Source organism: Aythya marila (assembly GCF_965140915.1).
Source record: "Aythya marila genome assembly, chromosome: 1".
In the NCBI taxonomy this organism is placed as follows: domain Eukaryota; kingdom Metazoa; phylum Chordata; class Aves; order Anseriformes; family Anatidae; genus Aythya; species Aythya marila.
Window position 1 is genome coordinate 203,601,015 of NC_139042.1, and position 12,924 is coordinate 203,613,938.

The 12,924-nt window shown below is 42.8% G+C and overlaps 1 protein-coding gene across 2 annotated transcripts in view; it reads left to right on the top strand.

Annotated features, from left to right (window-relative positions):
- Positions 1 to 12,924, top strand: part of PRKCQ (protein kinase C theta) — a 60,939-nt gene that overhangs the window by 4,866 nt on the left and 43,149 nt on the right. The window lies entirely within an intron of this gene.

The following is a 12,924-nucleotide window of genomic DNA, read 5'->3' on the forward strand; positions in this document are numbered from 1 at the left end:
CAGAAAGCACAACTGTGTCAGATTTTTCACGAGAAATATGTATTTTAGCAAACTGTTGCTACGTTGAAATAATCTCCTAGCATAAACAAGGCAGCTACAATGATGAAAAAATTCACACAGTTTTCATTCAGGGTTGCCAGACAGTAAAGAGTTAAAGGAAAGAAGCTAATGTGACATCAAAGAGAGGTGCCTATAGGAGATGGTTGAAACATCAGTGTGTAAAGGCATTCAAAGACAGCAATAACAACACTTCTCTACTTAGCACATCATAATTATCAGCAAACATGACAGTAGAAGGACTCCATAACTACTACAGATCTGATCAGGAGATGAGGATGAAATAGTGCAGGAAGAAAGCATTAGAAAAGATCATCGTAGTCAGTTTAAAATATACGTAGGAGCAAAGGTACATTATAGCAGTGGTAGCAAAACCATTATACATATGGAAGTAGAAATCATGAGTGAAGTTAGTGGAAGGAAAAAGGAAGCTTCAGGGTTACAGACTGGGTTGGTTTTAATGGACAAGAGAAACAAATAGTAGTAATAAAAATGTTTTTCTTTCCAATGCACAGAAAAAAAAAATATATATTTTTTTTGGTTCTTTAGTGGAAATATTTTGGTCCAGAAAAAAAAAACTGTTTGGATTCTGAATGCTGTTATTGTGTGACACAGGAATTTAGTTAGGGATGGTGTGCACTCCTCTGTTCAGCTGGTCTCCTGGATGCATTTTGACCTCTGTTATGTGGTGTAGAAAGATGCTGGCCCTGTCCCAGCACCCCTGGAAATAGTGCTCATGGAAGATGTGATCCTCTGGATGAACCTGCCTGGCAGAAAGAAGGAGAATATGGGGGAACTGTATCTATAGTTTCAGCCATGAGGCTGGTTGAATCAAAACATCTGATTTTGTACATGTTTCCTGGAGCAAAAGTTAACTTTTCTTCAGAAAATACTTCCTTTTTCTTTAGTTGAAAAAGTGGTTCTGTATCAAAAAAATTGACGGAATTTTCTGTGACAATGAAAACCACTGCCTCACCACCAGTTGTCTATGGAGAGTTTTATTATTTAAAAGGAAAAGGGTTGAAAAGGTCATTCGAGGTGCTGGGGGTAACATGGGAAAAGATGTGAGCCCGCCTGCAGAAGTAGATCACTGAGGGGTGGAGATAGGGTAAACCTCAGACCCAACACAACAGCGATCTGGGACTGGAAAATCCCTGTATAGACAGACTAAGAAGGAGATGGTTGTGAGATGGGCGGAAGATACTTAGGTTTATGGTGAGTGGTGATTTGGGGGCTGGAGGTGGCTAATAGGTTTCTCCCTGTTGCCAAAAGGTGAAGGTTTAAGCTTCTGAGTCACGTATTTAGGTCTAGCATACAATAGGGAAGCACTCTTCAGATTCCTCAGCTCTTTCCTTGGCTTCATTAGCATCATTCCCTGGCATGAGGATTGATACCTACACACCTTACTGGAATGGCTAAGACTAAAGCACTCCTGTTCCTTGCTCCTTTTAAAAAAAGAAAGAGATATCTCAGTCCATCCTAGGCCCATTTTATGGAGGTAACTGCATCCTCTTAGGTGATATCCATGACAAAGGACCTTTTTACTCATTACTTTTTTACGGAAAGGAGGCCTTGTAGCCCCAGTACCAGAGCACAGCCATTCAGACTCTGGAGCAATGCAAACATTCCTTTTCCTCAAACGCCCAATTTGTAGGCAACATGGAGCCATCGTTTACTTTCAGAGTGCTCTCTAGAGATAGATATTAATTTAGTAGACTCAAATGTTCATCTTATATTGTCCAAAGCAAGTCCCAGTCCCAAAATAAAGCTCTTAACACGTGTCTACAGCAACACTGCTCCTTGCTGGCATATCTTTGGTGTTAAGCAAAAGATTGGACCTGCTGCCCATCCTTTCCTGCTGGGCCACTAGATGAGGGCAAACATGTCCAGTTCTTTATTACGTCTGGATTTATTGACAATGCTAATAAAATATGAAGTTTGAGCACTATGCTCCAGTCAGTGAGAACATGTATGTGTTAACGTGGTCCCTGGTTGTGGTCTGCTTGAGTAGCACTCTGGAAGGTCTGCTTTAAGTCACAGTGTACAGAGGAGGCATCTTGGTCCACTCAGTGCAGGACATAGGTGCCCCTGCACTGCTAATCCCAATGGTATCAGCTTCACTTCACATGCTCAGACTGTCCAGTTTGGGTTCAGTGGGGCCTTAATGACCTTGAATGGCCAGGCTTATCACAGAATTTCTAGGTTGGAAGAGACCTCAAGATCATCGAGTCCAACCTCTGACCTAACACTAACAGTCCCCACTAAACCATATCCCTAAGCTCTACATCTAAACGTCTTTTATGGTACACGTGCCAGTCAGGACAGAAAAAAAGATATGCTCTTGCTCTGAGGAAAGGTTGTAGCCAGAAAGGGATAATGAAACTGATGAACTGCCATTGTGTGGTAAGTTTAGGACCTCAGCAGGGAAAGTAAGAACAAATGTTTCTTCCTGGTCATCAGCATGGGTCTGTTCCTCACGGCTCTGTCTGGGCCAGATGTTGTAGTCTAAAGCATGGCCCTAAAAAGTCATCTATGGGGATAGGGCTGTGGACGGAATACTCTGTTTGCTTCCGTGAGGCATTTGAAAGATCCAATAAAACAGTATAACACGCAACTCTTAATCTAAGCTGTAGCTCTAAGTCAAATACAAACACTTTTTTCTGTCGTCACATGTAGATATCTCATTCCAGAGCAGACACCCACCCAGGCCAGGAAGTGTAATTCCCCTCCTACGTGTCACCATACCAGATGTTTTCTGGAAACAAACAAACAGAAAATAAGCACAGCCCATCCCAGAGAGTGTAAGTGCTGTTGCACCACTACAAATGCACACATTAGCTGGGAGCATGGATTTAAGGCAGTTCATCTCAGGGGGGCATGGATCAAGAGCGATATATTTTCAAAGCAGACTGGTTGTAGGGCTTTTGTTAACTAGTTGTTTTGTGGAGCTATTCTCATGTTTTGTGGGAGGAGAACCCCTCTAAAAAAATGTATCCATAGCTTTGGATTGACAGTAAGGTTTTTTTTTGGTTTGGTAATGTATACTTTGTTCATGTTGCCAATTAATGAAGCAGCTCAATGCTTCAGACCAAATTCTGTCCTCAGCACCGAACAGACAGCAGCAGTAGCCTCACTGTGTGCTGAATGTGTGCATCTGAGAGGACAAATTTAGCCTGTAATCTAAATAAACTGCCCAAGTGTGTGGCTTTAATACTATTTTTAAGAGAGAGAGAGAGAGAGAGATGCTAGTGGCAGTAGAATTATTTGCAAATACAGAAGTGTAAGTAACTTTCTGAAGCCTGCAGACTTGTTGCAGATTTTCTTTAGCACAAGTGAAGCAGTAATACAGCTTAGTCTTCTAGTGATCCCATGACTTTATGAAGTAGCAGACAATCTTCAGGGATACCCAAGGACACTGCAGCCAGAGACAAGATGGCTGTCACAATAATGAGGAGGCCAAGCTTTAAAGTCCGCTAGTGCCAAAGTTCCCTGGGAACCTCACTCCAGACTTTTGTGAGCATTTTGGGAGTAGAAACATAACTTCTATATTGTTTCAAAAGTAAAATTAATGTTTAATTTTTCACTTGCATTCAAGCCTTTTCAGGACGTTTTTGATGTGGTCATTTGAATTTTCTGTGGAGTTTCTATATGTTGGTGAGCATGTAACACAAGTCAGGAATAGTTGGAGTGGGAGAAGAATCCATCTGAGTGAAAGCGGAGGCATTTTGGACTTGATATGTTGAGAACAGAAGGAACAGCTGAGGCTTACAGACATTTGTTGTCTTGTGAATGGGATTTAGGCAAGGTTGTACCCTACTTATCCATGGAAACCAGAGAGACTAATAGTGATGAGGGAGTCACCATTATTTCTCTTGAAGCACTGTACACCCACTAAGAGCTGAATTTAGCCAGGTTTTCCCCTCCCACTGTTGCTTTCTGCAACAGAGCAGTGACAGTTGCTATTTATGTTCTGATTTATAACGTGGGTAAAACAGTAAAGAACATGCATCCCCCAGCTTCCGTTTTCAGCTCTCCTGTCCCCTCCTTCCCTTCCTACAAGGGGAGGGTGTTTATCAAGGCAACCGTAGCCATTGTCACTAAAACTTTTGAGTAAATTATTTCCAATATACAAGGTATCTGAAAAACAACCCGCTTTCTCCCTGTCCCCCCCTGCAAAGCAAGGTGATGCTCTGTAATGTGTTTTCTAGCAAGACTTGAAAGGATGGTGCATGTACCAAATCTCATCATTAGAAAACTGAGTTACACAGTTTAGCTCAGTTTTTCCAGTTTCTAGTTTCTAGCAGTGTCCTTTTCATTATTTATAGACAAGATTCAAAACCCATAGAAAGTTAAACAAAGATTTCAGTGAGTTTTGTTTCAGTCTACTGCACTTAGGCGAAGCTGTAGGCCAGCATCATGTCCTCGGTTTGTTCATTTCTATTTGGAAAATATGTGTTAATTCATTTGGGTCAGCATGCAGACAAACACCCCTAAGATGATCCTTGATTTTTTTAATTGCTGACTGGTGAGACACACAGCTGGGAGCCACCTGCTTATGTCTCCAAAGCCACAGACAAACTTCTCCACCTGAAGTAGCTGCCTGGTCTCTGTCTGCTGTGGGGTGAAGGGCATTCAAGGCTGGCAGACGTTTTGCCCCTATTAGACAGACACGTTGGGAAGAGAGGAATTGAAAACCCAGGAGTCCTCTTTCTTTCTGTTGTTCATGAAGGAAGCCTGGGAGGACTAGTCCATAAGCAGATTCATAAGCAGTAGATAGTAGTGTGAAGTTAAGTGTCAGGAATCCCAGACATATACAATCATACAATAACCTGAGTTGGAAGGAACTCACAAGGATCATTGAGTCCAATTGGCTCCACACAGGACCATCCCAAAACCAAACCCTATGTCTTAGAGCATTGTCCAAATGCTTCTTGAACACCAGCAGGCTCGGTGCCATGACCACATCCCTGGGCAGCCTGTCCCAGTTCCTGATCACCTCTGGGTGCAGAACCTTTCCCTAACCCCCAGCCTAACCCTCCCCTGTCCCAGCTCCATGCCGTTCCCTCGGGTCCTGTTGCTGTCCCCAGAGAGCAGAGCTCAGCGCCTGCCCCTCCGCTCCCCTCCTGAGAGAGCTGCAGACCGCCATGAGGCCTCCCCTCGGCCTGCTCTGCTCGGGGCTGAACACACCAAGGTTCCTCAGCTGCTCCTCACACATCTTGCCCTCTCGACCCTTCATCACTTTTGTAGACTTCATTTGGACACATTCTAATACTTTTATGTCCTTCTTGCAATGTGGCAACCAAAACCACACACAGTGCTCAACCAGTGTAGAGAAGAGCAGGACAGTCACTCCCCTTGCCCAGCTGGCCATGCCGTGCCTGAGGCACTCCAGGGTGCAGTTGGCCGCCCTGGCTGCCATGATGCTCTGTTGATTCATATTCAACTTGGTGTCAACCACAGCCCCCAGATCCCTCTGTGGGGCTGCTCTCCAGCCTCTCATCCCCCAGTCTGTACGCATAGCCAGCGTTGTTCCATCCCAGGTGCAGAATCTGGCACTTGCTTTTGTTAAAATTCATGTGGCTGGTGACTGCCCAGCCCTCTAATTTGTCAAGATCTCTCTGCAAGGCCTCCCTGTCCTCGAGGGTGTTAACAGCTCTTCCCAATTTAGTGTCATTTGCAAACTTACTTATACATTCTAGTATAACAAAAGTTGCAAACTTACTTATACTTTCTAGTCCTACACCCAAGTCATTTTTGAAAGCATTGAATAGGACTCACCCTAAAACAGAGCCCTGAGAAACCCCACTCGTGATTGTTTTATGGTAGGGGCAAAGAGGAGAGGCAAGGGGATCTCCAGTGTGTCAGGGTCATAAATGGACACGTATTTATGTGGAAGAAGTGACCATAGGCTAGTGCCTGGGGACCATTGGCCCTCTTTGGCAGAGGACCCCACTAGTAGAAGCAACACCAGCTGCAATTTCATCTACACTTGGGCGTATTTTTTCTAATGACACAGGGAAAGACATGGTGGATGATCAGTGAGCAGAGGGCAGTGACATGATAGAGGAGCAGGACAAAGAGTTGGCTGAATGTTCTTTAGACCATGGTACTGATCCGAGCCTCAGAGATTACTAAAGGAGTAATACCTAAAGGTGTAATACCTGAGGTTCTTGCTAAAATTTCAGTGATACGGTCAGCCTCTTCATGGTGTAGCTCCCAGTTGCACAACACCTCTGAAAACTCTGGTTCTGCAGTTATACATTAGACATCAGCTTTGCTTTCACCTCAGAAACAGGAATTTTACCTTTGGGACTGTGGTGAGGAAAGGTCATAACTGATTACAGCTTTTGTATTCTCTTTTTGTCAACCTTGGAGCAAAACACCTCCATGATTTCTTTGGTCAGACCTTTCTTTTCTGATCATAGTAAAAGGTATCTCATTTGACTTCAAGAAACAATTGCTTGTTCTGTCTTTGCAGTCACTGCTGTAGCTGTAACACATACCATTTTACAGAGGTGACATGTCTTTGTTCTGGATTTTGTGAACGTATCAGGGGTACTTCTGTACTGCCCTTGCATAGCCATTGTCAAGATGCAATACACTAAAAAGGAAAAAAACTAAAATAAAAGAGAGAGAGAGAGAAAGAAAAGAGAGAAAAAAAAAAAAAAAAAAAAAAAAAAAAAAAAGGATCCTCAGCACTTTGGTCTAAAATAAATGTTGATTGAGATTTATATTGCTTTCTTCCACGCACTGTGCCTCCCATATCCCCCCAGTTAGGGAGCTAACTGAGGGCAGAAGCACAGATATAAACTGGTGGAGAAATGACCTCTCAGAGTTGGTGTGAGCTAAATGTTAAGTGAGGTGAAAAGACACAGAGAGAAAGAGATGGAAAGTCTCAAGAACCCTCATGAGTCTCTGATGCTGAGGAAAGGACACCAAACTGTAAGTGTGAAGAGGGCTTTCAGCCCAGCTGGAGCCAGAGCTACTATGTTTAAATAGAAATGTAGTCTTAAACTGAGCTCTTGTATGACTGCAGAAGAGGGAATAATGTGTTTTATGAGTTTCTTTATGAAGGTGTCTGGTGTCCAGAGCCATTTGGAGTAGGAAAGGCACAGAGGTTGATCTTACTCTTGTGTCGACAAGAGAGGGCATGAGTGTGGCATCTACAGAAAGAGTCCTGAGACTGATGGAAATTAAAAACTCATAGGGGGTGATTTTGGTGAAACCTTTGTGGCAAAGATTAATGGAGCAGAGAATGAAGGCAGAAACTGCAGGTCTGCCAGGTTATATCATGCAAAGGTATTCTGCTTTTAAGGTATTTAGCAGAGTAAACTTTAAATGCAAGGGTGTGGAAAAATCTGAATTATTTGAAATATCCACAGTGGTGCTCATTTTAAAGTGTGAGCTGGGCCAGGTGCTCACGGGAGTAAAGCCCAAGTTGTTGGTGTGCCTAAAATGTAGAGATTTGGCAACCAGGCATTTTCTTGTGATTCTTGTCCACTGAACCTGACAGAACATGTCCAGTGCTGGAGAGAAGCAGGGAGAAAACACTAATTTGCTTTAAAATAATAGAGCAATCTGTAGAGAAAACAGGGACAATCCTAGATCAAAATTAATTTTCTAAAATGTTTCTGAAGTCTTTTTTGTCACACATGGGTAAGGTGTGGTTATTTAACATGGATTTCAGTTACAATCTGAGGATCCTCTGTGACAAATTTGGCCACGTTTTTGAGGAATATGTGGTAACACTAAGCACACAAGCTTCGTTCCTGACAGATGGCTAGACAGATACGTCAAGGATGATGTAGACTATAGTCTGCCAGGAGGCAGAGGGATGAGAAAAATGCTCTTTCCCAGCCCAATATTTCCATGATTCTAGGTCCAAATACCTTTAGCAGATTTCCAGATTAAATAAATACATGAAATACCTCTACTGCTGAACAAGGTTGAACACAGGCATGAAATTCTGCCTGCAAAAGGAAGGATGTTAATATGTTCCATTATGGCCTTGCCCTTTCCTCTGGACTTATTTTATTTTATTATAAGGGAAAGAAAGTGAAAAAAAAAAGAAGTGCAGATTGGATGGAAGGTCAGAACATTACTGGCAATTCTGGTACATGATGGTGAAGTATTTCAGGAAAACGCCACTTGTGTCATTTAAAAACACACACAAATAATACACAGCAAGAGCTCTGTTAACCAGTATCAAAATCTTAGAAGAAATACAGGAACTGCTGGGCTAACGAATGAGAGAGCAAAGGAAAGGCGATAGTTACATAGGAAAGGAGATAGCTACATCTCGGTTCAATATATTTTATTTTCCTCATTACACCAGATAGCTCTTTGAAAGTGTTTTGTGTGCAGTGTTTGAAAAGCTAGGCACTGTCATTTCAAGTTTGGCCTGTGTTTGTTAGAAGACAGATAAAGCCTGAAAGAAAATTCAGTATTAAAAATTATAAATAAATAAAATGGGGATAGTTATTTTTTAAATGTTTCTTTGGTGTTTGTGTGGCTTAAATGTTGCAGAAATGAAGCGATGCAGGAAATTAAACTAGCCAGAGCTCTCTAGGAAAATAAGAAAGTAAAACCAGTAAGTTGCTTTTAAAAATCTGGGCCCAAAAGCAAAACCAAACAAACAAAAAGAAAAACCACACACACAAAAGAAAGCATATACAAAAGAGAGTCATCTGAACAATTGTGCTTCTTTCAGATAGGACAGGTAAGGGTGCAAGTTTGCTTTGTTTCAGGAGCATATATGACAAACATCTGCTAAAGGTGGGGTTAAAAGGGTTCAGACCTAGTTTCAGTGATGGAAAGCTATTCCCAACAGAGGTTTGGCTTTCTCTTTTTGGTGGGTCTGCTCTGCTCCTCTTTCTAGTTTACAGAAATAACAAGGGATTTAGCTTTTAAAATCTTGCCTCGAGAGAGAAAGAGAAATTCAGAGTCTCCTGGAAAACAAAAGGTGTATTTGAAAGAGACTGTCCTTCTGATGGGAGAATTTGGCTCTTTTATATAAGAAAATTAAGAAGTGTGGAGGAGCATTGCTCCGGACCCTCTTTCCATTTTTAGCTTGCCTCTCAGAGCGGATGGCTTTGGCCCCAGCCAAGCAGAAAGAGTAGGGTCCCCACCCAGTTGTATTTCACTGTTCTTTCAGGCTATCACAACTGTTAGGCATGAATGCACCTGCTCCCAGATCAAGCCCAAAGGTCTGTGCCCTCTACACTAGACACCAGAAGTAGGTCTTGTCTGACGTTGGACTTCTTTGGGGTAGATGTAGTCATACTGGCTAGCAGGAAAATAGTGATTACAGGATGGCATTGACCTAACTTGTTTTAAATGTCTTCTTCAGGAGGGCATGAAGCATGCCCTACAAGTACTTATATATCTTGAATGGGTAATCATAGAATAAGATAGGAGCTGGGGTGATGAGCTCTTCAGTTATCTGCATATATTCATGTGGATCCAGCAGCAGAGTGGCCACAGTTTCCCAGTCTCTTTATCCCTACCAACACGCAGTTGCTGCATGCTTTCCCACATCAACATTTCTGCTTCATGCAGTCCCCCATGGCTGCACAGCTGCAGGATCAGTCAGATCAAGAAACAGATACAGCTGCAAACTCAATTGAAGAGTAAGGAAAAGAAGAAGGGCTGCTTTTAGAGAAACCTGTTCCCTGGTCCCATACCGTACACCAACAGCTGACACAGTGCTGGAAGAGGTTTGAGAACCTGCACTGTGAGATGGGGTGGAAGGCTGAACAGTATCCTTGCACATAGCCTGCATTTAGGTATGCTGAAAGCAATTGTCAAATGGTAACATAAGGATAACAAAGCACAAACTTCCTGTTTTTAAGACCCACCCAGGCAAGTATCTGCTTCAAGGGTAGTAGATCCCGTTTTAGAGTCCATGGATGTATGCAATAAGCACTGGTACTACCAGCATACTCTTTTCTGTGGGATGAAATACCAACCTCACACAACTGTAAATCTGTTCACCTGCTTAAACTCCACCTTAGCTAAATAACTCGTAAGAAAATACATCTAAAGCTCCTGTCTTGTCTTGTGCACAACGAATGCAACAGGAAGAAACCATGTGAATTCAGCAAGTCCAAACAGCTTTGTTTTAAGGCTATATGTAGGAGACCATGACCAGTTAGCAATGCACTCAGCTTGCCCTAAACACAGCATCGCAAGATGGTTCGCAGACATTTAAAGGGAAATCCCCCATTCACATGCCTGCTGTGGGGGCCCCACAAAAGTCTGGAAGCCTGACTTTCACGTGCCAGAAGAAATGCTTTGCCTGGCTCTGCCAGCCATGGGGAAGCGTTCGCATGGTGAGCATCACCTGTGAGTTGAAATCAAGTCATTCCAAAAAGTTTTGGGAGGCTCTTTAGTTGGATGGAGGCTGGTACAGTACCAATTCCATCAGACATGGCAGTTGGTCCTGCCTTTCCTCGTCCACTCCTTCTACTGCCTTTGTGAGCCTGGCTGCAAATTGGGTAGCTACTATGGGAGAGCAGGGAAATTTAACAGCTCTATAAATTTCCCTTCCTTTCTTCATCCTCCCCTGATCCAGAACCATTGTAAAAGCAAAGTGTGAGAAACACTGAGCATAACCCGGAGGGTGTCTGAACTTCCTCCTTTACAAACAGGCTGTTTTGATCTCCACTGAAATAACAGGAGGTACGGGCAGACAAAATGAAAGTCACTCAAGGGAGTTACTCATACTGCATGGGCTATAGAAGCACAGAATCACAGAATACCCTGTGTTGGAAGGGACCCACAACTGAGTCCAACTCCTGGCTCCACACAGGACCACCCAAAATCAGACCCTGTGTCTTAGAGTGTTGTCCAAAACCCTCTTGAACTCCAGCAGGCTCGGAGCCATGACCACATCCCTGGGCAGCCTGTCCCAGCACCCGAGCGCCTCTGGGTGCCAGAACCTTTCCCTAATCCTCAGCCTGATCCTCCCCCGTCTCAGCACCGTGTTGTTCCCTTGGGTCTGTACATATAGCAGGGTTGCCCTGTCCCAGGTGCAGAATCTGGATTTTGCTTTTGTTAAACTTCACATGGCTTCTGATTGCCAAGCTTTCTAATTCATCAAGATCTCTCTGCAAGGCCTCCCCGTCCTCGAGGGTGTCAACAGCTCCTCCTATGAAAGTTTTGAAGAGAGCAATGGTTATGGGATATCCAGAGTCAGGGGGCAGAGGCAGGGACGCTAGCCATCACTGTTGGCATCCAGTATCACTCTAGCGGAGCTTCCTTGAAATCTGCAAGAAGACCTTGATGTGTGTTGAGTTATGCTGATATGCAGGTCTCCATCGTCCACACAAAGTGATCTTTGCAGGGTCAGGATCTTGCTTTTTGGTTAGCAGATGTCTGTCAGGAGGTGGAGACAAGTTCACAGCCTTCAGCTGCAACTCCTGGCTCCTTTGCCTCTTGGTGATACTGATTCTTGGATAGTGAATTAATTCTGCATGCACAGCTTTGCCTAAAAAAAAAAAAAAAAAAAAAAAAAGGAAAGAGCTGAAATTATTCCCTCTGACTTCTAGAAAATGAGAGTTTGATGACATTAGGAAAACAGCATCTCAAATCCAGAAATATTTCCACTCTCCTCTCAGTTAACTCTCATTCAATAAATTGCCATCTTTCCTGCATCACGCATGCATCCATTTTCATTCAGCGTAGCACAGGAGCATCAATCCCACTAAAGGCAGCCGTCTTCAATGCAGTTCTGCTGACTTGGATCAGAAGCTCAGTTCTTCCACTCTCTTTAACCACAATTGATTAAGGATATTAAGGAGTTTATTACTTCTTAATATCATGTGAGAAGGGTTTCCATATGTTGCATTATTCTCCAGAGTGGGCAAAACTCCCTTGTGCTGATGATGCAAGGTGCAGCATTGATGAACCCCAAGTAAGTTTCATTGGGTAGTTTATTGGAAGAGAGGTTGCAGGTGGCCCTTTATAAAAAGATGTATTTCATCCTTAATTTTCAGATACCTTACAGTATCTTTTCCACTGGGAAATTAAGCAGACACTCTCCATATCCATTGCAGCTGCTTCTAGTGTTAAATTAAACTGCTGCTATTACAGTGAGCCATTGCTGGAGCTGAGTGTGTTGTTCCTTAATTGTTTATGGCTGTGGATTTGAGCCAAGTAGCAGTTCTGCAGTGGCAAACACTGGAGAGATGACCTGGAAAACAGATGTTTGGGCCAAAGCCAAGGTGGTTTCAGGAAAGACAGTGAGAGAGAAGCAGGAAGCCAGTTATCTGTCTGATTTATTGGACAGGGTGAAGAAATTCACTACAGGGCGGAGTGCTCACACAAAGCTGCTACAACACAAAACTCTGATTCTAGACAGTTTTTGCAAGGTTTATATGGGCAGCTATTGGTTTTCTAGTGCGAGCACTAGGTGAGCCAAACCTACATGCTTTCATGGTGGCTGCAGAACATTTTGTGTGATAGAGTGGTGTATGTGAGGTCCCAGCACAAGTCTTTCAGATCTGATACAATGCAATGGCTTTTTTGAAAGCTGTACTGGCTTTAGGAACCTGATCAAAAACAGTTGGAGCAGTGACATTAGTATTTCACAAGACAAGGTGTTTTCTCAATCTTATCTGTGTTGCAACGACATTGACTTCATGGAAATATGATGAATACCAGGCTCAAACTCTGCTTCCAGAGACATTTTGATTTGCTTTTCCTTTTTTCTTTAGACTAAGTAGGCTTCTAATATTTTGAAAAAAATGAAATGTCTAAATAATTACAGAAGGGGAACAGAATGATATATATCTAATATATGTAATATATATATTATATATATATAGTGTTTATATTATTATATGCATAAATACATACATTTATAAA